Source organism: Ambystoma mexicanum, assembly GCF_040938575.1.
Source record: "Ambystoma mexicanum isolate Mex_15411 chromosome 12 unlocalized genomic scaffold, UKY_AmexF1_1 Mex_chr12_unloc.1, whole genome shotgun sequence".
Lineage (NCBI taxonomy): Eukaryota > Metazoa > Chordata > Amphibia > Caudata > Ambystomatidae > Ambystoma > Ambystoma mexicanum.
The window spans coordinates 15584931-15609032 of NW_027182322.1; the positions used below are offsets into that span (position 1 = coordinate 15584931).

General features: G+C 46.4%; 10 non-coding genes across 10 annotated transcripts; all 10 read right to left on the reverse strand.

Annotated features, from left to right (window-relative positions):
- Positions 1-382: 382 nt before the first annotated feature.
- Positions 383-454, reverse strand: TRNAA-CGC (transfer RNA alanine (anticodon CGC)). The gene has a single exon. It is a non-coding gene; the product is annotated as a tRNA-Ala (tRNA).
- A 2386-nt stretch (positions 455-2840) lies between these two features.
- TRNAA-CGC (transfer RNA alanine (anticodon CGC)) lies at positions 2841-2912 on the reverse strand. Its single transcript has one exon. It is a non-coding gene; the product is annotated as a tRNA-Ala (tRNA).
- Positions 2913-5322: 2410 nt separating this feature from the next.
- Positions 5323-5394, reverse strand: TRNAA-CGC (transfer RNA alanine (anticodon CGC)). Its single transcript has one exon. It is a non-coding gene; the product is annotated as a tRNA-Ala (tRNA).
- Positions 5395-7778: 2384 nt separating this feature from the next.
- TRNAA-CGC (transfer RNA alanine (anticodon CGC)) lies at positions 7779-7850 on the reverse strand. Its single transcript has one exon. It is a non-coding gene; the product is annotated as a tRNA-Ala (tRNA).
- Positions 7851-10261: 2411 nt separating this feature from the next.
- On the reverse strand, positions 10262-10333 carry TRNAA-CGC (transfer RNA alanine (anticodon CGC)). Its single transcript has one exon. It is a non-coding gene; the product is annotated as a tRNA-Ala (tRNA).
- A 2397-nt stretch (positions 10334-12730) lies between these two features.
- TRNAA-AGC (transfer RNA alanine (anticodon AGC)) lies at positions 12731-12802 on the reverse strand. Its single transcript has one exon. It is a non-coding gene; the product is annotated as a tRNA-Ala (tRNA).
- A 2403-nt stretch (positions 12803-15205) lies between these two features.
- On the reverse strand, positions 15206-15277 carry TRNAA-CGC (transfer RNA alanine (anticodon CGC)). The gene has a single exon. It is a non-coding gene; the product is annotated as a tRNA-Ala (tRNA).
- Positions 15278-17670: 2393 nt separating this feature from the next.
- On the reverse strand, positions 17671-17742 carry TRNAA-CGC (transfer RNA alanine (anticodon CGC)). The gene has a single exon. It is a non-coding gene; the product is annotated as a tRNA-Ala (tRNA).
- A 2394-nt stretch (positions 17743-20136) lies between these two features.
- On the reverse strand, positions 20137-20208 carry TRNAA-AGC (transfer RNA alanine (anticodon AGC)). Its single transcript has one exon. It is a non-coding gene; the product is annotated as a tRNA-Ala (tRNA).
- Positions 20209-22609: 2401 nt separating this feature from the next.
- Positions 22610-22681, reverse strand: TRNAA-CGC (transfer RNA alanine (anticodon CGC)). The gene has a single exon. It is a non-coding gene; the product is annotated as a tRNA-Ala (tRNA).
- Between the last annotated feature and the right edge of the window lie 1421 nt (positions 22682-24102).

Genomic DNA, 24102 nt, shown 5'->3' on the forward strand with positions numbered 1-24102 from the left:
TCCAGTGAAAACAAATTATTTTTAAAGCTAGCCATCATATGCTACAAAGGTACAATGGTGGAGCTATACATTCGGAACCAAAACAATCGACTGAAAAGAAACGCAAGGCAATGCCAATCCTTTCACGATTCTGCACCGTTAAAACTGTGGTGTGATGGTTCTCTCTGTGCATTTCTATTTGTAGTGATTGTGAAGGCATACAGGATGTTGACACTGGCAGGGACGTAAACCTCAGTGATATATTATAGGCAGGTTTGCCATACGGGCACCAGCGTTTTCTCAGACAAATAGATATGAATGTCGATGATCCTATAATCATGGCCCGAGTTGCAGTGTGAAATACAAAATAACCGGGACAAAATCACACTGATGTTTATGCAAATGGAGATGCCGGGGATTGAACCCGGGACCTCATACATGCGAAGCATGCGCTCTACCACTGAGCTACATCCCCTCGGTGTGCAGTGGGCCTGTCCTGCAGACATCTTTTCCTGGGAGAATTCTTCCGGTCAAAATATGCTGCCAACTGAAGCACTAGCAAAAGACCAGGGAAAACGGGAGCAAGACTGGAAAAGCACATGGTCAGCTGAAGCAGTGTGCATTATGCTTCTCCATAAGAGATGACTTCCAGGGGAAGTATTCCACCAGAGGATTACCGTGCTCAAAGAGCCATCTCGTGGACAGAGACCATATGACAGTCAAAAAAAGGGAAACAATTGGAGATGCCAGGGATTGGACCCAGGGCCTCATCCATGCAAAGCAAGTGCTCTACCACTGAGCTACATCCCCTCGGTATGCAGTGTGTCTGTCCCGCAGACATAATTTTCAGGGAGAACTCTTCTGGTCAAAACATTCTGCCGAGTGAAGCACTAGCAAAAGAGCAGGGAAAACTGGAGCAAGAATGGAAAACCTCATGGTCACACTGAAGCAGTGTGCATTTTGCTTCTCCATAAGAGATGACTTCCAGGGGAAGATTTCCACCAGAGGATTACTGTGCTCAAAGGGCCATCTAGTGGATAGAGATCATATGACAGTCAAAAAGAGAAACAAGTGGAAATGCCCCAGGTCCTCATACATGCAAAGCATGCGCTCTACCACTGAGCTACATCCCCGCTGAGAGGACACTTCCTCATCACACCTAAAAGCTTCAGGAGGGAGTGGGCTAAGTAAGGAAAGGGGTTTGCAGTAGTGCATATGAAAAAACATGACAACTGCCAAATTACATCTTACTACTTACAATGACAAAGTTAAAGCGCCAGGTCGATCTCATCACGTTGGTGCCTGAGACATCACATAATGTGACACAGCCATCTCTGATAGATGCCCCAGATTTGAGAAGTGTAGTTATGGAGAAAAAATAAATATATATATATATATATATGTATGTCTTCAAACACCAAAAATGAGATAGCACCATTTCGCGCAGGAATTCCTCCAGCCGAAAGCCCACATATGTTGCTAGATAGACTGACACCTCTTTCGGATGTCCTTCTGTATTTGCTGGCTAGTGGAAAGCAACGTGGACCCACCACTCTATAGCTCTGCCGTCATGAGTGTCCCTAGCACACTCGGCAGATGTCGCTTCTCTAGGCAGACAAGCAGTGGAATTCTGCGGAAGGTCAATGGTGCTTCCATTGGTTTTGCCACTAGGCGATCCATTGCAGCCCTAGAATGAAGCATAACCCGCTGAATGCATTCAGGGTGTTCTGCGGTGGGAAAGGTCAGAGGGGGTGATAGTTGGTGAGCGTGCACAGCACCTCAGAATGACACCACTGCCTAGCAGGGGGACCGGTGGAGACACTATTTTCAGCCAATGCCCCTCTGTCTGAATTAGTCTGCCTTGTGTCATCCCGGTAAGAGATCAGGCTAACAGGCTTCCAATGAAAAAAGCAGACATCACACTGAAGCATGGTGCACCGTGCATGTCCACAATCATCGGCTCCAAAGAGAAGACGTTCAGGAACAGGATTTAGTATGGCAAAAGAACACATCATCCTAATTCCTATGTACAGGATAAAAAGCCCACAATTGAGGAAAAATATCACATGGAGATGCCTGGGATCGAACCTGTGGCCTCATACTTCCCAAGTATGTGCTCTACCACTGAGTTACATCCCCACTGCCAGCAAGGAACTGTGAAATCTACCAGATGCTGGCTGGCTGCTTGGGACTAACAGCGCCCAGAACTGACTGTAACTGTCGAATTGGAGTTTCCAAATGGCAGACTTCATTTTAGAGCCACCTGTGTCTGGTTGTCCATAGAAACATGCAGAAAGGCTGCCCCCCATGCAATTCCCCTGACCAACTAATGAAAAATATCAATATGTTCAAGACTTTTGCTTTTAGAAGCCAGAGATAGGCCCCAGCAGCAGAGCTGGTAGGATATTCCAGCTCAAAACTAACAAGTTACAGAACCTGATCGACTTAGGTTGACAACAGAGGCACATCTGTGGCCACATCCAGTGAAAACAAATTATTTTTAAAGCTAGCCATCATATGCTACAAAGGTACAATGGTGGAGCTATACATTCGGAACCAAAACAATCGACTGAAAAGAAACGCAAGGCAATGCCAATCCTTTCACGATTCTGCACCGTTAAAACTGTGGTGTGATGGTTCTCTCTGTGCATTTCTATTTGTAGTGATTGTGAAGGCATACAGGATGTTGACACTGGCAGGGACGTAAACCTCAGTGATATATTATAGGCAGGTTTGCCATACGGGCACCAGCGTTTTCTCAGACAAATAGATATAAATGTCGATGATCCTATAATCATGGCCCGAGTTGCAGTGTGAAATACAAAATAACCGGGACAAAATCACACTGATGTTTATGCAAATGGAGATGCCGGGGATTGAACCCGGGACCTCATACATGCGAAGCATGCGCTCTACCACTGAGCTACATCCCCTCGGTGTGCAGTGGGCCTGTCCTGCAGACATCTTTTCCTGGGAGAATTCTTCCGGTCAAAATATGCTGCCAACTGAAGCACTAGCAAAAGACCAGGGAAAACGGGAGCAAGACTGGAAAAGCACATGGTCAGCTGAAGCAGTGTGCATTATGCTTCTCCATAAGAGATGACTTCCAGGGGAAGTATTCCACCAGAGGATTACCGTGCTCAAAGAGCCATCTCGTGGACAGAGACCATATGACAGTCAAAAAAAGGGAAACAATTGGAGATGCCAGGGATTGGACCCAGGGCCTCATCCATGCAAAGCAAGTGCTCTACCACTGAGCTACATCCCCTCGGTATGCAGTGTGTCTGTCCCGCAGACATAATTTTCAGGGAGAACTCTTCTGGTCAAAACATTCTGCCGAGTGAAGCACTAGCAAAAGAGCAGGGAAAACTGGAGCAAGAATGGAAAACCTCATGGTCACACTGAAGCAGTGTGCATTTTGCTTCTCCATAAGAGATGACTTCCAGGGGAAGATTTCCACCAGAGGATTACTGTGCTCAAAGGGCCATCTAGTGGATAGAGATCATATGACAGTCAAAAAGAGAAACAAGTGGAAATGCCCCAGGTCCTCATACATGCAAAGCATGCGCTCTACCACTGAGCTACATCCCCGCTGAGAGGACACTTCCTCATCACACCTAAAATCTTCAGGAGGGAGTGGGCTAAGTAAGGAAAGGGGTTTGCAGTAGTGCATATGAAAAAACATGACAACTGCCAAATTACATCTTACTACTTACAATGACAAAGTTAAAGCGCCAGGTCGATCTCATCACGTTGGTGCCTGAGACATCACATAATGTGACACAGCCATCTCGGATAGATGCCCCAGATTTGAGAAGTGTAGTTATGGAGAAAAAATAAATATATATATATATATATATATATATATATATATATATATATGTATGTCTTCAAACACCAAAAATGAGATAGCACAATTTCGCGCAGGAATTCCTCCAGCCGAAAGCCCACATATGTTGCTAGATAGACTGACACCTCTTTCGGATGTCCTTCTGTATTTGCTGGCTAGTGGAAAGCAACGTGGACCCACCACTCTATAGCTCTGCCGTCATGAGTGTCCCTAGCACACTCGGCAGATGTCGCTTCTCTAGGCAGACAAGCAGTGGAATTCTGCGGAAGGTCAATGGTGCTTCCATTGGTTTTGCCACTAGGCGATCCATTGCAGCCCTAGAATGAAGCATAACCCGCTGAATGCATTCAGGGTGTTCTGCGGTGGGAAAGGTCAGAGGGGGTGATAGTTGGTGAGCGTGCACAGCACCTCAGAATGACACCACTGCCTAGCAGGGGGACCGGTGGAGACACTATTTTCAGCCAATGCCCCTCTGTCTGAACGAGTCTGCCTTGTGTCATCCCGGTAAGAGATCAGGCTAACAGGCTTCCAATGAAAAAAGCAGACATCACACTGAAGCATGGTGCACCGTGCATGTCCACAATCATCGGCTCCAAAGAGAAGACGTTCAGGAACAGGATTTAGTATGGCAAAAGAACACATCATCCTAATTCCTATGTACAGGATAAAAAGCCCACAATTGAGGAAAAATATCACATGGAGATGCCTGGGATCGAACCTGTGGCCTCATACTTCCCAAGTATGTGCTCTACCACTGAGTTACATCCCCACTGCCAGCAAGGAACTGTGAAATCTACCAGATGCTGGCTGGCTGCTTGGGACTAACAGCGCCCAGAACTGACGGTAACTGTCGAATTGGAGTTTCCAAATGGCAGACTTCATTTTAGAGCCACCTGTGTCTGGTTGTCCATAGAAACATGCAGAAAGGCTGCCCCCCCCATGCAATTCCCCTGACCAACTAATGAAAAATATCAATATGTTCAAGACTTTTGCTTTTAGAAGCCAGAGATAGGCCCCAGCAGCAGAGCTGGTAGGATATTCCAGCTCAAAACTAACAAGTTACAGAACCTGATCGACTTAGGTTGACAACAGAGGCACATCTGTGGCCACATCCAGTGAAAACAAATGATTTTTAAAGCTAGGCATCATATGCTACAAAGGTACAATGGTGGAGCTATACATTCGGAACCAAAACAATCGACTGAAAAGAAACGCAAGGCAATGCCAATACTTTCACGATTCTGCACCGTTAAAACTGTGGTGTGATGTTTCTCTCTGTGCATTTCTATTTGTAGTGATTGTGAAGGCATACAGGATGTTGACACTCGCAGGGACGTAAACCTCAGTGATATATTATAGGCAGGTTTGCCATACGGGCACCAGCGTTTTCTCAGACAAATAGATATGAATGTCGATGATCCTATAATCATGGCCCGAGTTGCAGTGTGAAATACAAAATAACCGGGACAAAATCACACTGATGTTTATGCAAATGGAGATGCCGGGGATTGAACCCGGGACCTCATACATGCGAAGCATGCGCTTTACCACTGAGCTACATCCCCTCGGTGTGCAGTGGGCCTGTCCTGCAGACATCTTTTCCTGGGAGAATTCTTCCGGTCAAAATATGCTGCCAACTGAAGCACTAGCAAAAGACCAGGGAAAACGGGAGCAAGACTGGAAAAGCACATAGTCAGCTGAAGCAGTGTGCATTATGCTTCTCCATAAGAGATGACTTCCAGGGGAAGTATTCCACCAGAGGATTACCGTGCTCAAAGAGCCATCTAGTGGACAGAGACCATATGACAGTCAAAAAAAGGGAAACAATTGGAGATGCCAGGGATTGGACCCAGGGCCTCATCCATGCAAAGCAAGTGCTCTACCACTGAGCTACATCCCCTCGGTATGCAGTGTGTCTGTCCCGCAGACATAATTTTCAGGGAGAACTCTTCTGATCAAAACATTCTGCCGAGTGAAGCACTAGCAAAAGAGCAGGGAAAACTGGAGCAAGAATGGAAAACCTCATGGTCACACTGAAGCAGTGTGCATTTTGCTTCTCCATAAGAGATGACTTCCAGGGGAAGATTTCCACCAGAGGATTACTGTGCTCAAAGGGCCATCTAGTGGATAGAGATCATATGACAGTCAAAAAGAGAAACAAGTGGAAATGCCCCAGGTCCTCATACATGCAAAGCATGCGCTCTACCACTGAGCTACATCCCTGCTGAGAGGACACTTCCTCATCACACCTAAAATCTTCAGGAGGGAGTGGGCTAAGTAAGGAAAGGGGTTTGCAGTAGTGCATATGAAAAAACATGACAACTGCCAAATTACATCTTACTACTTACAGTGACAAAGTTAAAGCGCCAGGTCGATCTCATCACGTTGGTGCCTGAGATATCACATAATGTGACACAGCCATCTCTGATAGATGCCCCAGATTTGAGAAGTGTAGTTATGGAGAAAAAATAAATATATATATATATATATGTATGTCTTCAAACACCAAAAATGAGATAGCACCATTTCGCGCAGGAATTCCTCCAGCCGAAAGCCCACATATGTTGCTAGATAGACTGACACCTCTTTCGGATGTCCTTCTGTATTTGCTGGCTAGTGGAAAACAACGTGGACCCACCACTCTATAGCTCTGCCGTCATGAGTGTCCCTAGCACACTCGGCAGATGTCGCTTCTCTAGGCAGACAAGCAGTGGAATTCTGCGGAAGGTCAATGGTGCTTCCATTGGTTTTGCCACTAGGCGATCCATTGCAGCCCTAGAATGAAGCATAACCCGCTGAATGCATTCAGGGTGTTCTGCGGTGGGAAAGGTCAGAGGGGGTGATAGTTGGTGAGCGTGCACAGCACCTCAGAATGACACCACTGCCTAGCAGGGGGACCGGTGGAGACACTATTTTCAGCCAATGCCCCTCTGTCTGAACGAGTCTGCCTTGTGTCATCCCGGTAAGAGATCAGGCTAACAGGCTTCCAATGAAAAAAGCAGACATCACACTGAAGCATGGTGCACCGTGCATGTCCACAATCATCGGCTCCAAAGAGAAGACGTTCAGGAACAGGATTTAGTATGGCAAAAGAACACATCATCCTAATTCCTATGTACAGGATAAAAAGCCCACAATTGAGGAAAAATATCACATGGAGATGCCTGGGATCGAACCTGTGGCCTCATACTTCCCAAGTATGTGCTCTACCACTGAGTTACATCCCCACTGCCAGCAAGGAACTGTGAAATCTACCATATGCTGGCTGGCTGCTTGGGACTAACAGCGCCCAGAACTGACGGTAACTGTCGAATTGGAGTTTCCAAATGGCAGACTTCATTTTAGAGCCACCTGTGTCTGGTTGTCCATAGAAACATGCAGAAAGGCTGCCCCCCATGCAATTCCCCTGACCAACTAATGAAAAATATCAATATGTTCAAGACTTTTGCTTTTAGAAGCCAGAGATAGGCCCCAGCAGCAGAGCTGGTAGGATATTCCAGCTCAAAACTAACAAGTTACAGAACCTGATCGACTTAGGTTGACAACAGAGGCACATCTGTGGCCACATCCAGTGAAAACAAATTATTTTTAAAGCTAGCCATCATATGCTACAAAGGTACAATGGTGGAGCTATACATTCGGAACAAAAAGAATCGACTGAAAAGAAACGCAAGGCAATGCCAATCCTTTCACGATTCTGCACCGTTAAAACTGTGGTGTGATGGTTCTCTCTGTGCATTTCTATTTGTAGTGATTGTGAAGGCATACAGGATGTTGACACTGGCAGAGACGTAAACCTCAGTGATATATTATAGGCAGGTTTGCCATACGGGCACCAGCGTTTTCTCAGACAAATAGATATGAATGTCGATGATCCTATAATCATGGCCCGAGTTGCAGTGTGAAATACAAAATAACCGGGACAAAATCACACTGATGTTTATGCAAATGGAGATGCCGGGGATTGAACCCGGGACCTCATACATGCGAAGCATGCGCTCTACCACTGAGCTACATCCCCTCGGTGTGCAGTGGGCCTGTCCTGCAGACATCTTTTCCTGGGAGAATTCTTCCGGTCAAAATATGCTGCCAACTGAAGCACTAGCAAAAGACCAGGGAAAACGGGAGCAAGACTGGAAAAGCACATAGTCAGCTGAAGCAGTGTGCATTATGCTTCTCCATAAGAGATGACTTCCAGGGGAAGTATTCCACCAGAGGATTACCGTGCTCAAAGAGCCATCTAGTGGACAGAGACCATATGACAGTCAAAAAAAGGGAAACAATTGGAGATGCCAGGGATTGGACCCAGGGCCTCATCCATGCAAAGCAAGTGCTCTACCACTGAGCTACATCCCCTCGGTATGCAGTGTGTCTGTCCCGCAGACATAATTTTCAGGGAGAACTTTTCTGGTCAAAACATTCTGCCGAGTGAAGCACTAGCAAAAGAGCAGGGAAAACTGGAGCAAGAATGGAAAACCTCATGGTCACACTGAAGCAGTGTGCATTTTGCTTCTCCATAAGAGATGACTTCCAGGGGAAGATTTGCACCAGAGGATTACTGTGCTCAAAGGGCCATCTAGTGGATAGAGATCATATGACAGTCAAAAAGAGAAACAAGTGGAAATGCCCCAGGTCCTCATACATGCAAAGCATGCGCTCTACCACTGAGCTACATCCCCGCTGAGAGGACACTTCCTCATCACACCTAAAAGCTTCAGGAGGGAGTGGGCTAAGTAAGGAAAGGGGTTTGCAGTAGTGCATATGAAAAAACATGACAACTGCCAAATTACATCTTACTACTTACAATGACAAAGTTAAAGCGCCAGGTCGATCTCATCACGTTGGTGCCTGAGACATCACATAATGTGACACGGCCATCTCGGATAGATGCCCCAGATTTGAGAAGTGTAGTTATGGAGAAAAAATAAATAAATATATATATATATATATATATATATATATATATATATATATGTATGTCTTCAAACACCAAAAATGAGATAGCACCATTTCGCGCAGGAATTCCTCCAGCCGAAAGCCCACAAATGTTGCTAGATAGACTGACACCTCTTTCGGATGTCCTTCTGTATTTGCTGGCTACTGGAAAGCAAAGTGGACCCACCACTCTATAGCTCTGCCGTCATGAGTGTCCCTAGCACACTCGGCAGATGTCGCTTCTCTAGGCAGACAAGCAGTGGAATTCTGCGGAAGGTCAATGGTGCTTCCATTGGTTTTGCCACTAGGCGATCCATTGCAGCCCTAGAATGAAGCATAACCCGCTGAATGCATTCAGGGTGTTCTGCGGTGGGAAAGGTCAGAGGGGGTGATAGTTGGTGAGCGTGCACAGCACCTCAGAATGATACCACTGCCTAGCAGGGGGACCGGTGGAGACACTATTCTCAGCCAATGCCCCTCTGTCTGAACGAGTCTGCTTTGTGTCATCCCGGTAAGAGATCAGGCTAACAGGCTTCCAATGAAAAAAGCAGACATCACACTGAAGCATGGTGCACCGTGCATGTCCACAATCATCGGCTCCAAAGAGAAGACGTTCAGCAACAGGATTTAGTATGGCAAAAGACCACATCATCCTAATTCCCATGTACAGGAAAAAGCCCACACTTGAAGAAACATATCATATGGAGATGCCGGGGATCGAACCTGTGGCCTCATACTTCCAAAGCAGGTGCTCTACCACTGAGTTACATCCCCGCTGCCAGCAAGGACCTATGAAATCTACCAGATGCTGGCTGGCTGCTTGGGACTAACAGCGCCCAGAACTGATGGTTACTGTCGAATTGGAGTTTCCAAATGGCGGACTTCATTTTAGAGCCACCTGTTTCTGGTTGTCCATAGAAACATGCAGAAAAGCTGCCCCCCCCTGCAATCCCCCTGATCAACTAATGAAAAATATCAATATGTTCAAGGCTTTTGCTTTTAGAAGCCGGAGATAGGCCCCAGCAGCAGAGCTGGTAGGATATTCCAGCTCAAAACTAATAAGTTAAAGAACCTGATCAACTTAGGTTGACAACAGAGGTACATCTGTGGCCACATCCAGTGAAAACAAATTATTTTTAAAGCTAGCCATCATATGCTACAAAGGTACAATGGTGAAGCTATACATTCGGAACCAAAACAATCGACTGAAAAGAAACGCAAGGCAATGCCAATCCTTTCACGATTCTGCACGGTTAAAACTGTGGTGTGATGGTACTCTCTGTGCATTTCTATTTGTAGTGATTGTGAAGGCATACAGGATGTTGACACTGGCAGGGACGCAAACCTCACTGATATATTACAGGCAGGTTTGCGATACGGGCACCAGCGTTTTCTCAGACAAATAGATATGAATGTCGATGATCCTATAATCATGGCCCGAGTTGCAGTGTGAAATACAAAATAACCGGGACAAAATCACACTGAAGTTTATGCAAATGGAGATGCCGGGGATTGAACCCGGGACCTCATACATGCGAAGCATGCGCTCTACCACTGAGCTACATCCCCTTGGTGTGCGGTGAGTCTGTCCTGCAGACATCTTTTCCTGGGAGAATTCTTCCGGTCAAAGTATGCTGCCAACTGAAGCACTAGCAAAAGACCAGGGAAAACGGGAGCAAGACTGGAAAAGCACATGGTCACACTGAAGCAGTGTGCATTATGCTTCTCCATAAGAGATGCACTTCCAGGGGAAGTATTCCACCAGAGGATTACCGTGCTCAAAGAGCCATCTAGTGGACAGAGACCATATGACAGTCAAAAAAAGGGAAACAATTGGAGATGCCAGGGATTGGACCCGGGGCCTCATACATGCAAAACAAGTGCTCTACCACTGAGCTACATCCCCTCGGTATGCAGTGTGTCTGTCCTGCAGACATCATTTTCAGGGAGAACTCTTCTGGTCAAAACATTCTGCCGAGTGAAGCACTAGCAAAAGAGCAGGGAAAACTGGAGCAAGAATGGAAAACCACATGGTCACACTGAAGCAGTGTGCATTTTGCTTCTCCATAAGAGATGACTTCCAGGGGAAGATTTCCACCAGAGGATTACTGTGCTCAAAGGGCCATCTAGTGGATAGAGATCATTTGACAGTCAAAAAGAGAAACAAGTGGAAATGCCCCGGGTCCTCATACATGCAAAGCATGCGCTCTACAACTGAGCTACATCCCCGCTGAGAGGACACTTCCTCATCACACCTAAAAGCTTCAGGAGGGAGTGGGCTAAGTAAGGAAAGGGGTTTGCAGTAGTGCATATGAAAAAACATGACAACTGCCAAATTACATCTTACTACTTACAATGACAAAGTTAAAGCGCCAGGTCGATCTCATCACGTTGGTGCCTGAGACATCACATAATGTGACACGGCCATCTCGGATAGATGCCCCAGATTTGAGAAGTGTAGTTATGGAGAAAAAATAAATAAATATATATATATATATATATATATATGTATGTCTTCAAACACCAAAAATGAGATAGCACCATTTCGCGCAGGAATTCCTCCAGCCGAAAGCCCACAAATGTTGCTAGATAGACTGACACCTCTTTCGGATGTCCTTCTGTATTTGCTGGCTAGTGGAAAGCAAAGTGGACCCACCACTCTATAGCTCTGCCGTCATGAGTGTCCCTAGCACACTCGGCAGATGTCGCTTCTCTAGGCAGACAAGCAGTGGAATTCTGCGGAAGGTCAATGGTGCTTCCATTGGTTTTGCCACTAGGCGATCCATTGCAGCCCTAGAATGAAGCATAACCCGCTGAATGCATTCAGGGTGTTCTGCGGTGGGAAAGGTCAGAGGGGGTGATAGTTGGTGAGCGTGCACAGCACCTCAGAATGATACCACTGCCTAGCAGGGGGACCGGTGGAGACACTATTCTCAGCCAATGCCCCTCTGTCTGAACGAGTCTGCTTTGTGTCATCCCGGTAAGAGATCAGGCTAACAGGCTTCCAATGAAAAAAGCAGACATCACACTGAAGCATGGTGCACCGTGCATGTCCACAATCATCGGCTCCAAAGAGAAGACGTTCAGCAACAGGATTTAGTATGGCAAAAGACCACATCATCCTAATTCCCATGTACAGGAAAAAGCCCACACTTGAAGAAACATGTCATATGGAGACGCCGGGGATCGAACCTGTGGCCTCATACTTCCAAAGCAGGTGCTCTACCACTGAGTTACATCCCCGCTGCCAGCAAGGACCTATGAAATCTACCAGATGCTGGCTGGCTGCTTGGGACTAACAGCGCCCAGAACTGATGGTAACTGTCGAATTGGAGTTTCCAAATGGCGGACTTCATTTTAGAGCCACCTGTTTCTGGTTGTCCATAGAAACATGCAGAAAAGCTGCCCCCCCCTGCAATCCCCCTGATCAACTAATGAAAAATATCAATATGTTCAAGGCTTTTGCTTTTAGAAGCCGGAGATAGGCCCCAGCAGCAGAGCTGGTAGGATATTCCAGCTCAAAACTAACAAGTTACAGAACCTGATCAACTTAGGTTGACAACAGAGGTACATCTGTGGCCACATCCAGTGAAAACAAATTATTTTTAAAGCTAGCCATCATATGCTACAAAGGTACAATGGTGGAGCTATACATTCGGAACCAAAACAATCGACTGAAAAGAAACGCAAGGCAATGCCAATCCTTTCACGATTCTGCACAGTTAAAACTGTGGTGTGATGGTACTCTCTGTGCATTTCTATTTGTAGTGATTGTGAAGGCATACAGGATGTTGACACTGGCAGGGACGCAAACCTCACTGATATATTACAGGCAGGTTTGCGATACGGGCACCAGCGTTTTCTCAGACAAATAGATATGAATGTCGATGATCCTATAATCATGGCCCGAGTTGCAGTGTGAAATACAAAATAACCGGGACAAAATCACACTGAAGTTTATGCAAATGGAGGTGCCGGGGATTGAACCCGGGACCTCATAAATGCTAAGCATGCGCTCTACCACTGAGCTACATCCCCTTGGTGTGCGGTGAGTCTGTCCTGCAGACATCTTTTCCTGGGAGAATTCTTCCGGTCAAAGTATGCTGCCAACTGAAGCACTAGCAAAAGACCAGGGAAAACGGGAGCAAGACTGGAAAAGCACATGGTCACACTGAAGCAGTGTGCATTATGCTTCTCCATAAGAGATGACTTCCAGGGGAAGTATTCCACCAGAGGATTACCGTGCTCAAAGAGCCATCTAGTGGACAGAGACCATATGACAGTCAAAAAAAGGGAAACAATTGGAGATGCCAGGGATTGGACCCGGGGCCTCATACATGCAAAACAAGTGCTCTACCACTGAGCTACATCCCCTCGGTATGCAGTGTGTCTGTCCTGCAGACATAATTTTCAGGGAGAACTCTTCTGGTCAAAACATTCTGCCGAGTGAAGCACTAGCAAAAGAGCAGGGAAAACTGGAGCAAGAATGGAAAACCACATGGTCACACTGAAGCAGTGTGCATTTTGCTTCTCCATAAGAGATGACTTCCAGGGGAAGATTTCCACCAGAGGATTACTGTGCTCAAAGGGCCATCTAGTGGATAGAGATCATTTGACAGTCAAAAAGAGAAACAAGTGGAAATGCCCCGGGTCCTCATACATGCAAAGCATGCGCTCTACAACTGAGCTACATCCCCGCTGAGAGGACACTTCCTCATCACACCTAAAAGCTTCAGGAGGGAGTGGGCTAAGTAAGGAAAGGGGTTTGCAGTAGTGCATATGAAAAAACATGACAACTGCCAAATTACATCTTACTACTTACAATGACAAAGTTAAAGCGCCAGGTCGATCTCATCACGTTGGTGCCTGAGACATCACATAATGTGACACGGCCATCTCGGATAGATGCCCCAGATTTGAGAAGTGTAGTTATGGAGAAAAAACAAATAAATATATATATATATATATATATATATATATATGTATGTCTTCAAACACCAAAAATGAGATAGCACCATTTCGCGCAGGAATTCCTCCAGCCGAAAGCCCACAAATGTTGCTAGATAGACTGACACCTCTTTCGGATGTCCTTCTGTATTTGCTGGCTAGTGGAAAGCAAAGTGGACCCACCACTCTATAGCTCTGCCGTCATGAGTGTCCCTAGCACACTCGGCAGATGTCGCTTCTCTAGGCAGACAAGCAGTGGAATTCTGCGGAAGGTCAATGGTGCTTCCATTGGTTTTGCCACTAGGCGATCCATTGCAGCCCTAGAATGAAGCATAACCCGCTGAATGCATTCAGGGTGTTCTGCGGTGGGAAAGGTCAGAGGGGGTGATAGTTGGTGAGCGTGCACAGCACCTCAGAATGATACCACTGCCTAGCAGGGGGACCGGTGGAGACACTATTCTCAGCCAATGCCCCTCTGTCTGAACGAGTCTGCTTTGTGTCATCCCGGTAAGAGATCAGGCTAACAGGCTTCCAATGAAAAAAGCAGACATCACACTGAAGCATGGTGCACCGTGAATGTCCACAATCATCGGCTCCAAAGAGAAGACGTTCAGCAACAGGATTTAGTATGGCAAAAGACCACATCATCCTAATTCCCATGTACAGGAAAAAGCCCACACTTGAAGAAACATGTCATATGGAGATGCCGGGGATCGAACCTGTGGCCTCATACTTCCAAAGCAGGTGCTCTACCACTGAGTTACATCCCCGCTGCCAGCAAGGACCTATGAAATCTACCAGATGCTGGCTGGCTGCTTGGGACTAACAGCGCCCAGAACTGATGGTAACTGTCGAATTTGAGTTTCCAAATGGCGGACTTCATTTTAGAGCCACCTGTTTCTGGTTGTCCATAGAAACATGCAGAAAAGCTGCCCCCCCCCTGCAATCCCCCTGATCAACTAATGAAAAATATCAATATGTTCAAGGCTTTTGCTTTTAGAAGCCGGAGATAGGCCCCAGCAGCAGAGCTGGTAGGATATTCCAGCTCAAAACTAACAAGTTACAGAACCTGATCAACTTAGGTTGACAACAGAGGTACATCTGTGGCCACATCCAGTGAAAACAAATTATTTTTAAAGCTAGCCATCATATGCTACAAAGGTACAATGGTGGAGCTATACATTCGGAACCAAAACAATCGACTGAAAAGAAACGCAAGGCAATGCCAATCCTTTCACGATTCTGCACAGTTAAAACTGTGGTGTGATGGTACTCTCTGTGCATTTCTATTTGTAGTGATTGTGAAGGCATACAGGATGTTGACACTGGCAGGGACGCAAACCTCACTGATATATTACAGGCAGGTTTGCGATACGGGCACCAGCGTTTTCTCAGACAAATAGATATGAATGTCGATGATCCTATAATCATGGCCCGAGTTGCAGTGTGAAATACAAAATAACCGGGACAAAATCACACTGAAGTTTATGCAAATGGAGGTGCCGGGGATTGAACCCGGGACCTCATACATGCGAAGCATGCGCTCTACCACTGAGCTACATCCCCTTGGTGTGCGGTGAGTCTGTCCTGCAGACATCTTTTCCTGGGAGAATTCTTCCGGTCAAAGTATGCTGCCAACTGAAGCACTAGCAAAAGACCAGGGAAAACGGGAGCAAGACTGGAAAAGCACATGGTCACACTGAAGCAGTGTGCATTATGCTTCTCCATAAGAGATGACTTCCAGGGGAAGTATTCCACCAGAGGATTACCGTGCTCAAAGAGCCATCTAGTGGACAGAGACCATATGACAGTCAAAAAAAGGGAAACAATTGGAGATGCCAGGGATTGGACCCGGGGCCTCATACATGCAAAACAAGTGCTCTACCACTGAGCTACATCCCCTCGGTATGCAGTGTGTCTGTCCTGCAGACATAATTTTCAGGGAGAACTCTTCTGGTCAAAACATTCTGCCGAGTGAAGCACTAGCAAAAGAGCAGGGAAAACTGGAGCAAGAATGGAAAACCACATGGTCACACTGAAGCAGTGTGCATTTTGCTTCTCCATAAGAGATGACTTCCAGGGGAAGATTTCCACCAGAGGATTACTGTGCTCAAAGGGCCATCTAGTGGATAGAGATCATTTGACAGTCAAAAAGAGAAACAAGTGGAAATGCCCCGGGTCCTCATACATGCAAAGCATGCGCTCTACAACTGAGCTACATCCCCGCTGAGAGGACACTTCCTCATCACACCTAAAAGCTTCAGGAGGGAGTGGGCTAAGTAAGGAAAGGGGTTTGCAGTAGTGCATATGAAAAAACATGACAACTGCCAAATTACATCTTACTACTTACAATGACAAAGTTAAAGCGCCAGGTCGATCTCATCACGTTGGTGCCTGAGACATCACATAATGTGACACGGCCATCTCGGATAGATGCCCCAGATTTGAGAAGTGTAGTTATGGAGAAAAAATAAATAAATATATATATATATATATATATGTATGTCTTCAAACACCAAAAATGAGATAGCACCATTTCGCGCAGGAATTCCTCCAGCCGAAAGCCCACAAATGTTGCTAGATAGACTGACACCTCTTTCGGATGTCCTTCTGTATTTGCTGGCTAGTGGAAAGCAAAGTGGACCCACCACTCTATAGCTCTGCCGTCATGAGTGTCCCTAGCACACTCGGCAGATGTCGCTTCTCTAGGCAGACAAGCAGTGGAATTCTGCGGAAGGTCAATGGTGCTTCCATTGGTTTTGCCACTAGGCGATCCATTGCAGCCCTAGAATGAAGCATAACCCGCTGAATGCATTCAGGGTGTTCTGCGGTGGGAAAGGTCAGAGGGGGTGATAGTTGGTGAGCGTGCACAGCACCTCAGAATGATACCACTGCCTAGCAGGGGGACCGGTGGAGACACTATTCTCAGCCAATGCCCCTCTGTCTGAACGAGTCTGCTTTGTGTCATCCCGGTAAGAGATCAGGCTAACAGGCTTCCAATGAAAAAAGCAGACATCACACTGAAGCATGGTGCACCGTGCATGTCCACAATCATCGGCTCCAAAGAGAAGACGTTCAGCAACAGGATTTAGTATGGCAAAAGACCACATCATCCTAATTCCCATGTACAGGAAAAAGCCCACACTTGAAGAAACATATCATATGGAGATGCCGGGGATCGAACCTGTGGCCTCATACTTCCAAAGCAGGTGCTCTACCACTGAGTTACATCCCCGCTGCCAGCAAGGACCTATGAAATCTACCAGATGCTGGCTGGCTGCTTGGGACTAACAGCGCCCAGAACTGATGGTAACTGTCGAATTTGAGTTTCCAAATGGCGGACTTCATTTTAGAGCCACCTGTTTCTGGTTGTCCATAGAAACATGCAGAAAAGCTGCCCCCCCCCTGCAATCCCCCTGATCAACTAATGAAAAATATCAATATGTTCAAGGCTTTTGCTTTTAGAAGCCGGAGATAGGCCCCAGCAGCAGAGCTGGTAGGATATTCCAGCTCAAAACTAACAAGTTACAGAACCTGATCAACTTAGGTTGACAACAGAGGTACATCTGTGGCCACATCCAGTGAAAACAAATTATTTTTAAAGCTAGCCATCATATGCTACAAAGGTACAATGGTGGAGCTATACATTCGGAACCAAAACAATCGACTGAAAAGAAACGCAAGGCAATGCCAATCCTTTCACGATTCTGCACGGTTAAAACTGTGGTGTGATGGTACTCTCTGTGCATTTCTATTTGTAGTGATTGTGAAGGCATACAGGATGTTGACACTGGCAGGGACGCAAACCTCACTGATATATTACAGGCAGGTTTGCGATACGGGCACCAGCGTTTTCTCAGACAAATAGATATGAATGTCGATGATCCTATAATCATGGCCCGAGTTGCAGTGTGAAATACAAAATAACCGGGACAAAATCACACTGAAGTTTATGCAAATGGAGATGCCGGGGATTGAACCCGGGACCTCATACATGCGAAGCATGCGCTCTACCACTGAGCTACATCCCCTTGGTGTGCGGTGAGTCTGTCCTGCAGACATCTTTTCCTGGGAGAATTCTTCCGGTCAAAGTATGCTGCCAACTGAAGCACTAGCAAAAGACCAGGGAAAACGGGAGCAAGACTGGAAAAGCACATGGTCACACTGAAGCAGTGTGCATTATGCTTCTCCATAAGAGATGACTTCCAGGGGAAGTATTCCACCAGAGGATTACCGTGCTCAAAGAGCCATCTAGTGGACAGAGACCATATGACAGTCAAAAAAAGGGAAACAATTGGAGATGCCAGGGATTGGACCCGGGGCCTCATACATGCAAAACAAGTGCTCTACCACTGAGCTACATCCCCTCGGTATGCAGTGTGTCTGTCCTGCAGACATAATTTTCAGGGAGAACTCTTCTGGTCAAAACATTCTGCCGAGTGAAGCACTAGCAAAAGAGCAGGGAAAACTGGAGCAAGAATGGAAAACCACATGGTCACACTGAAGCAGTGTGCATTTTGCTTCTCCATAAGAGATGACTTCCAGGGGAAGATTTCCACCAGAGGATTACTGTGCTCAAAGGGCCATCTAGTGGATAGAGATCATTTGACAGTCAAAAAGAGAAACAAGTGGAAATGCCCCGGGTCCTCATACATGCAAAGCATGCGCTCTACAACTGAGCTACATCCCCGCTGAGAGGACACTTCCTCATCACACCTAAAAGCTTCAGGAGGGAGTGGGCTAAGTAAGGAAAGGGGTTTGCAGTAGTGCATATGAAAAAACATGACAACTGCCAAATTACATCTTACTACTTACAATGACAAAGTTAAAGCGCCAGGTCGATCTCATCACGTTGGTGCCTGAGACATCACATAATGTGACACGGCCATCTCGGATAGATGCCCCAGATTTGAGAAGTGTAGTTATGGAGAAAAAATAAATAAATATATATATATATATATATATATGTATGTCTTCAAACACCAAAAATGAGATAGCACCATTTCGCGCAGGAATTCCTCCAGCCGAAAGCCCACAAATGTTGCTAGATAGACTGACACCTCTTTCGGATGTCCTTCTGTATTTGCTGGCTAGTGGAAAGCAAAGTGGACCCACCACTCTATAGCTCTGCCGTCATGAGTGTCCCTAGCACACTCGGCAGATGTCGCTTCTCTAGGCAGACAAGCAGTGGAATTCTGCGGAAGGTCAATGGTGCTTCCATTGGTTTTGCCACTAGGCGATCCATTGCAGCCCTAGAATGAAGCATAACCCGCTGAATGCATTCAGGGTGTTCTGCGGTGGGAAAGGTCAGAGGGGGTGATAGTTGGTGAGCGTGCACAGCACCTCAGAATGATACCACTGCCTAGCAGGGGGACCGGTGGAGACACTATTCTCAGCCAATGCCCCTCTGTCTGAACGAGTCTGCTTTGTGTCATCCCGGTAAGAGATCAGGCTAACAGGCTTCCAATGAAAAAAGCAGACATCACACTGAAGCATGGTGCACCGTGCATGTCCACAATCATCGGCTCCAAAGAGAAGACGTTCAGCAACAGGATTTAGTATGGCAAAAGACCACATCATCCTAATTCCCATGTACAGGAAAAAGCCCACACTTGAAGAAACATGTCATATGGAGACGCCGGGGATCGAACCTGTGGCCTCATACTTCCAAAGCAGGTGCTCTACCACTGAGTTACATCCCCGCTGCCAGCAAGGACCTATGAAATCTACCAGATGCTGGCTGGCTGCTTGGGACTAACAGCGCCCAGAACTGATGGTAACTGTCGAATTGGAGTTTCCAAATGGCGGACTTCATTTTAGAGCCACCTGTTTCTGGTTGTCCATAGAAACATGCAGAAAAGCTGCCCCCCCCTGCAATCCCCCTGATCAACTAATGAAAAATATCAATATGTTCAAGGCTTTTGCTTTTAGAAGCCGGAGATAGGCCCCAGCAGCAGAGCTGGTAGGATATTCCAGCTCAAAACTAACAAGTTACAGAACCTGATCAACTTAGGTTGACAACAGAGGTACATCTGTGGCCACATCCAGTGAAAACAAATTATTTTTAAAGCTAGCCATCATATGCTACAAAGGTACAATGGTGGAGCTATACATTCGGAACCAAAACAATCGACTGAAAAGAAACGCAAGGCAATGCCAATCCTTTCACGATTCTGCACAGTTAAAACTGTGGTGTGATGGTACTCTCTGTGCATTTCTATTTGTAGTGATTGTGAAGGCATACAGGATGTTGACACTGGCAGGGACGCAAACCTCACTGATATATTACAGGCAGGTTTGCGATACGGGCACCAGCGTTTTCTCAGACAAATAGATATGAATGTCGATGATCCTATAATCATGGCCCGAGTTGCAGTGTGAAATACAAAATAACCGGGACAAAATCACACTGAAGTTTATGCAAATGGAGGTGCCGGGGATTGAACCCGGGACCTCATAAATGCTAAGCATGCGCTCTACCACTGAGCTACATCCCCTTGGTGTGCGGTGAGTCTGTCCTGCAGACATCTTTTCCTGGGAGAATTCTTCCGGTCAAAGTATGCTGCCAACTGAAGCACTAGCAAAAGACCAGGGAAAACGGGAGCAAGACTGGAAAAGCACATGGTCACACTGAAGCAGTGTGCATTATGCTTCTCCATAAGAGATGACTTCCAGGGGAAGTATTCCACCAGAGGATTACCGTGCTCAAAGAGCCATCTAGTGGACAGAGACCATATGACAGTCAAAAAAAGGGAAACAATTGGAGATGCCAGGGATTGGACCCGGGGCCTCATACATGCAAAACAAGTGCTCTACCACTGAGCTACATCCCCTCGGTATGCAGTGTGTCTGTCCTGCAGACATAATTTTCAGGGAGAACTCTTCTGGTCAAAACATTCTGCCGAGTGAAGCACTAGCAAAAGAGCAGGGAAAACTGGAGCAAGAATGGAAAACCACATGGTCACACTGAAGCAGTGTGCATTTTGCTTCTCCATAAGAGATGACTTCCAGGGGAAGATTTCCACCAGAGGATTACTGTGCTCAAAGGGCCATCTAGTGGATAGAGATCATTTGACAGTCAAAAAGAGAAACAAGTGGAAATGCCCCGGGTCCTCATACATGCAAAGCATGCGCTCTACAACTGAGCTACATCCCCGCTGAGAGGACACTTCCTCATCACACCTAAAAGCTTCAGGAGGGAGTGGGCTAAGTAAGGAAAGGGGTTTGCAGTAGTGCATATGAAAAAACATGACAACTGCCAAATTACATCTTACTACTTACAATGACAAAGTTAAAGCGCCAGGTCGATCTCATCACGTTGGTGCCTGAGACATCACATAATGTGACACGGCCATCTCGGATAGATGCCCCAGATTTGAGAAGTGTAGTTATGGAGAAAAAACAAATAAATATATATATATATATATATATATATATATGTATGTCTTCAAACACCAAAAATGAGATAGCACCATTTCGCGCAGGAATTCCTCCAGCCGAAAGCCCACAAATGTTGCTAGATAGACTGACACCTCTTTCGGATGTCCTTCTGTATTTGCTGGCTAGTGGAAAGCAAAGTGGACCCACCACTCTATAGCTCTGCCGTCATGAGTGTCCCTAGCACACTCGGCAGATGTCGCTTCTCTAGGCAGACAAGCAGTGGAATTCTGCGGAAGGTCAATGGTGCTTCCATTGGTTTTGCCACTAGGCGATCCATTGCAGCCCTAGAATGAAGCATAACCCGCTGAATGCATTCAGGGTGTTCTGCGGTGGGAAAGGTCAGAGGGGGTGATAGTTGGTGAGCGTGCACAGCACCTCAGAATGATACCACTGCCTAGCAGGGGGACCGGTGGAGACACTATTCTCAGCCAATGCCCCTCTGTCTGAACGAGTCTGCTTTGTGTCATCCCGGTAAGAGATCAGGCTAACAGGCTTCCAATGAAAAAAGCAGACATCACACTGAAGCATGGTGCACCGTGAATGTCCACAATCATCGGCTCCAAAGAGAAGACGTTCAGCAACAGGATTTAGTATGGCAAAAGACCACATCATCCTAATTCCCATGTACAGGAAAAAGCCCACACTTGAAGAAACATGTCATATGGAGATGCCGGGGATCGAACCTGTGGCCTCATACTTCCAAAGCAGGTGCTCTACCACTGAGTTACATCCCCGCTGCCAGCAAGGACCTATGAAATCTACCAGATGCTGGCTGGCTGCTTGGGACTAACAGCGCCCAGAACTGATGGTAACTGTCGAATTTGAGTTTCCAAATGGCGGACTTCATTTTAGAGCCACCTGTTTCTGGTTGTCCATAGAAACATGCAGAAAAGCTGCCCCCCCCCTGCAATCCCCCTGATCAACTAATGAAAAATATCAATATGTTCAAGGCTTTTGCTTTTAGAAGCCGGAGATAGGCCCCAGCAGCAGAGCTGGTAGGATATTCCAGCTCAAAACTAACAAGTTACAGAACCTGATCAACTTAGGTTGACAACAGAGGTACATCTGTGGCCACATCCAGTGAAAACAAATTATTTTTAAAGCTAGCCATCATATGCTACAAAGGTACAATGGTGGAGCTATACATTCGGAACCAAAACAATCGACTGAAAAGAAACGCAAGGCAATGCCAATCCTTTCACGATTCTGCACAGTTAAAACTGTGGTGTGATGGTACTCTCTGTGCATTTCTATTTGTAGTGATTGTGAAGGCATACAGGATGTTGACACTGGCAGGGACGCAAACCTCACTGATATATTACAGGCAGGTTTGCGATACGGGCACCAGCGTTTTCTCAGACAAATAGATATGAATGTCGATGATCCTATAATCATGGCCCGAGTTGCAGTGTGAAATACAAAATAACCGGGACAAAATCACACTGAAGTTTATGCAAATGGAGGTGCCGGGGATTGAACCCGGGACCTCATACATGCGAAGCATGCGCTCTACCACTGAGCTACATCCCCTTGGTGTGCGGTGAGTCTGTCCTGCAGACATCTTTTCCTGGGAGAATTCTTCCGGTCAAAGTATGCTGCCAACTGAAGCACTAGCAAAAGACCAGGGAAAACGGGAGCAAGACTGGAAAAGCACATGGTCACACTGAAGCAGTGTGCATTATGCTTCTCCATAAGAGATGACTTCCAGGGGAAGTATTCCACCAGAGGATTACCGTGCTCAAAGAGCCATCTAGTGGACAGAGACCATATGACAGTCAAAAAAAGGGAAACAATTGGAGATGCCAGGGATTGGACCCGGGGCCTCATACATGCAAAACAAGTGCTTTACCACTGAGCTACATCCCCTCGGTATGCAGTGTGTCTGTCCTGCAGACATAATTTTCAGGGAGAACTCTTCTGGTCAAAACATTCTGCCGAGTGAAGCACTAGCAAAAGAGCAGGGAAAACTGGAGCAAGAATGGAAAACCACATGGTCACACTGAAGCAGTGTGCATTTTGCTTCTCCATAAGAGATGACTTCCAGGGGAAGATTTCCACCAGAGGATTACTGTGCTCAAAGGGCCATCTAGTGGATAGAGATCATTTGACAGTCAAAAAGAGAAACAAGTGGAAATGCCCCGGGTCCTCATACATGCAAAGCATGCGCTCTACAACTGAGCTACATCCCCGCTGAGAGGACACTTCCTCATCACACCTAAAAGCTTCAGGAGGGAGTGGGCTAAGTAAGGAAAGGGGTTTGCAGTAGTGCATATGAAAAAACATGACAACTGCCAAATTACATCTTACTACTTACAATGACAAAGTTAAAGCGCCAGGTCGATCTCATCACGTTGGTGCCTGAGACATCACATAATGTGACACGGCCATCTCGGATAGATGCCCCAGATTTGAGAAGTGTAGTTATGGAGAAAAAATAAATAAATATATATATATATATATATATATGTATGTCTTCAAACACCAAAAATGAGATAGCACCATTTCGCGCAGGAATTCCTCCAGCCGAAAGCCCACAAATGTTGCTAGATAGACTGACACCTCTTTCGGATGTCCTTCTGTATTTGCTGGCTAGTGGAAAGCAAAGTGGACCCACCACTCTATAGCTCTGCCGTCATGAGTGTCCCTAGCACACTCGGCAGATGTCGCTTCTCTAGGCAGACAAGCAGTGGAATTCTGCGGAAGGTCAATGGTGCTTCCATTGGTTTTGCCACTAGGCGATCCATTGCAGCCCTAGAATGAAGCATAACCCGCTGAATGCATTCAGGGTGTTCTGCGGTGGGAAAGGTCAGAGGGGGTGATAGTTGGTGAGCGTGCACAGCACCTCAGAATGATACCACTGCCTAGCAGGGGGACCGGTGGAGACACTATTCTCAGCCAATGCCCCTCTGTCTGAACGAGTCTGCTTTGTGTCATCCCGGTAAGAGATCAGG